Here is a 4,475-nt window from a genome sequence, read left to right on the forward strand (position 1 = left end):
AACCATGGCTATATAGTTACGGCATGTAACCAGCTTACTGGGCCGCGCTCAGCCTGTCATTCCGCCTAATCTCTATGAATATGTTTATGAACATGATAGCCTGAGGTCCCCAGGTAAGTAACCAGCATGCACTGAGCACTTACAGGAAACCGAAGGATCTAATCTAACGCTGGCGACGGTTGAGGTGTTATACCACATTTTCTTCGTCCGAAGCTTTGCTGTATTAATCATGGACAGCTCCTCATTTAACCCTAGGCCTAACACACGATTTCTCGAGTATTCGGCCGAGTAGACCGGGGGCTGCATAGTATATATATATAGGTCCAACAGAACAGAGCGTCCAACAGAACAGAGCGTCAACGCGAACGACGCTCACCCCATGGCTAGCGGCACAGACGGCCATTTCTGTCATATTGTTTTGGCTCTGCTCGGCCATGGCCGAGGAGGGCCATTTCTTTGTCATATTGTTTGGCCCTGCTCGGCCATGGCCGAGCAGGGCCATTTTTAAAAAATGACCCCCCTCGGCCGAATGACCCTCCTCGGCCACATGAGTATGGTTTTTTATTTTATTTTTAAAATGACCCTCCTCGGCCATGGCCGAGGAGGGCCATTTTTGCGTCATATTGTTTGGCCCTGCTCGGCCATGGCCGAGCAGGGCCATTTAAAAAATGACCCTCCTCGGCAGAATGACCCTCCTCGGCCACGTGAGTATGGTTTTTTATTTTATTTTTAAAATGACCCTCCTCGGCCATGGCCGAGGAGGGCCATTTTTGCGTCATATTGTTTGGCCCTGCTCGGCCATGGCCAAGCAGGGCCATTTTTAAAAAATGACCCTCCTCGGCCGAATGACCCTCCTCGGCCACGTGAGTATGGTTTTTTATTTTATTTTTTAAAATGACCCTCCTCGGCCATGGCCGAGGAGGGCCATTTTTGCACCATATTGTTTGGCCCTGCTCGGCCATGGCCGAGCAGGGCCATTTTAAAAAAATGACCCTCCTCGGCCGAATGACCCTCCTCGGCCACGTTAGTATGGTTTTTTATTTTATTTTTAAAATGACCCTCCTCGGCCACCATACCATAGATCTCTAACTATTTTTTCAAATTGTTTGTTACAAATTGTAGAGACAATCCAAATAAAAAGTTATAATTTTTGTCCATTTATATCCATTTTGTCCATGCGGTACCTCATACCTATTTTGACAAAATCGTATGGACAAAAATGGACAAAAACAAAAAACATGATCCTCTTATATGTTTTTATTAGATACTTTTAAAATTAGGAGTGTCGGAGTACGTATGTACATTGTATACTCTGTATAAATTATTGAGTGTGAAATATGACATCAATAAACCTCTAATGCTCTATTATATATATGGACACGTTCATTTGAGTTTGAGGATATTGGTAAACAAAAATAATAGCGTTTTTGACGATAGTGGCTTAATTTTGACATCTATTAACCTAGCATGTTCAGAAGTTCTGAACATTAGCCATGTAACCCATACTCCCATATGCACCACTCAGAAAGAATATCTATTGTTGTTAGGCACTATAATGTTTCAAAAGTCACATTTTGTGTGACCTAGTTAACTGCAGTTGTCTAATTATCGTTCCTTGGTCTGAAATATAGTAAATTAGGTCAATCTAACAATTATGATACAACATTGGTTAATGGGCACGGATCGAACGGTTACAAGGCAATATTTGGGTAACGTTGTCACACTCATGATACCATACCTCTATTCTACTGTGAGGTGTCCTAAAAACCCTTTCAACTCATTATTTGATGGTTGCTCCACCAATCATAGCCCTAAAATATGTTGTTTTGAATAGTTAGCTAATACAGGCACTCGGTTATTGGGAAATGAGGTTAATTCTGTCACAATATAATATGGAATTTAAAATTTTGGGCGAATTATTTATATCTGATTTTGGTTTGAAAGGCGGGAAAATTTTATATGATGACAATGTAGTTGATGCAAGTTAAGATCAGTTGATGTTAACATTGTCACAAAAAATTATACGAAATCGTAAACAGATTAAAAACAATGATTATAGAATGAAATAGTCACTTATAATAACTCTTATAATAACTCTTATAATAACTGATGTGACAAAGTAAACATGTCTTGCCCCTATTTTGAAGATCTATATTCTATACCTCTATTAGAATATTGTCCAGAACATCAGAGTTTAAGTTTAACAATTTTAGGTTAAATTTGTCAAAGTCACTAAAAATGTGACTAAATTAACTTTTCATGCCCCAACAATTTCAAGATAGTGTGTAAAAATTAGCATAGGCTGCTTTATTACCTATATAAATCAATCCAAACTACAAAAAAATATATGTTAATGTGATGACGATTACCTAACTCTTATAATAACTGATGTGACAAAGTAAACATGTCTTGCCCCTATTTTGAAGATCTATAACTCTATTAGAATTCAACATTCTTTCATAAACGATTGGAAGAATATTGTCCAGAACATAAGAACTCAATTTTAAAAATTTAGATTAATTTGTCAAAGACATTGAAAATGTGACAAAATTAACTTTCCCTGCCCCAACAGTATCAAGATAGTGTGTTAAAATTGGCATAGGATTTATTACAGGTATATTAAAGTATTAATCGATCCAAACTACGAAAAATATCTTTTAATCTGATGACGATTACCTAACTCTTATAATAACTGATGTGACAAAGTAAACATGTCTTGCCCCCATTTTGAAGAACTATACCTCTATTAGAATACTATGTAACTTTATCATCAAAAAAATTTCGATAAACTAGTTATTTTGCCAGCAAGGAGCTAACAGAGTTATAATAATTTTTTGTGACAAAATTACCATATTTTTGACCATGTAGCGGTAGTTTAATTGTGACACTGTTAACATATTACCACCTGATAATGATTTATTTGACTGGTGCATGGTACTAGCAGTGTTGTTTGATCCATAGTACATATAATATAAGGGGTTTAAGCTGGTACATCATTATTTGTTCAATTTCACACATGTTCAGATATCATCAAGATTATGTGACAAAGTAAGCTTGGTTGTGCCTTCTGTGTTTTAATTCCTTACGACTATATGATATAATAACAATTCCCAGCACTTCCAGGCCATCAAATAATCTTACACTACTCAGCATTGCTTATCAGAGTGCCCTAAACATTCATCACATATTTTCTTTAATGTGTGACAGAGTAAACCTGGATGCACCATCTAACGAAAAAAGTCGTCAAATATGTAGGTAATGGTCATATGTACCCATCCAATCAACTGGACACTCAACAAGAATTGCGCCGGTTAGCGGACGCTAGATTTCCATCAACCGTAGTGATTGTCATGCCTTTTAAAATTTAAAATTTAAATTAACGATAGTTTCATGTTGGTCAAAATATTAAATAATGGTTCTTTATTCACCATTCTTGGGGCGCTACGGAACACAAAATGGAGGGGTTGCTATTGTCAATTAGTCAAATTTAAAAAGTTAAATGACCGGACACCGTAGCGCCTGCGCCTGTGTGGTGATATGCAGTTAAAAGTCGTGAAATCCGTAGTAGGTAATACTAATGCAACTCATAATAACATTTATGGTCCATTTCGTATAACAAATCAAGCACTCACAACAAAACGAGAAGTTAGTATGTTGTACCGCATCATGATCAATGATCAATTAAAGAAAAGCGTGAGCTACTTAACACATGTCACATGTAATGTATAAAATCCGGGAAATCGCGTGTTATCTAAATCAATTGGCGCCGCGCGCAATCGGAAGTGTAATTCGATCAAGATCGTCAAATCGTGCAAACGTATGCGGAGGGTAACCATGGCGACTACACCATAACTGCTCTGCGCGCAGAGAATATGCATTAAAATAACGTATGCAGAGGGTTATGCATGTTTTGCTTTGTGACACCGTACGAAAAACTTAGCTACCTACTATACCCATTCTCAATTCCTTCTGCACTTCTATACATCTTATGCCTTTTTAAAGAAAAAGACAGTTGATGTAAAAAATTTGGTCAAGAACGGCAGCAAGGGGTCCATATTTACTCCGTCACATGTTTATAGTGTGACAATGTAACCATTTCCGTGCCGGCCGTATTTAAGCGATATCTTATCACCTGATTAAGATATCGTTATGTGACAAAGTTAGGCTGGAGGATGAGACGATTATCCTAACCATCAAGGGTTTAAGTAATTTCATAGTGTGAAAAAGTCAACTACACTGTGCCTTTTAATAGGGTCACTTATATTTACCAATATCCTCAAACTCAAATGAACGTGTCCATATATATCTTACAGAGGTTTTCCGACCACAACCCACAGTGAAGAGTAACATTGTTTATATTCAGCCATCAGCACTCAGCAGCAATTCTGAGAGCTGGAGTTCTCTCTTGCAAGAGATTGTAGGTTTCAATATGTGTCTGTGTCCTAGATAATACATTATTAATAAAATGTTACTAC

Source organism: Bolinopsis microptera, chromosome 10 (genome assembly GCF_026151205.1).
Source record: "Bolinopsis microptera isolate Bmic1 chromosome 10, MBARI_Bmic_1.0, whole genome shotgun sequence".
NCBI lineage: Eukaryota > Metazoa > Ctenophora > Tentaculata > Lobata > Bolinopsidae > Bolinopsis > Bolinopsis microptera.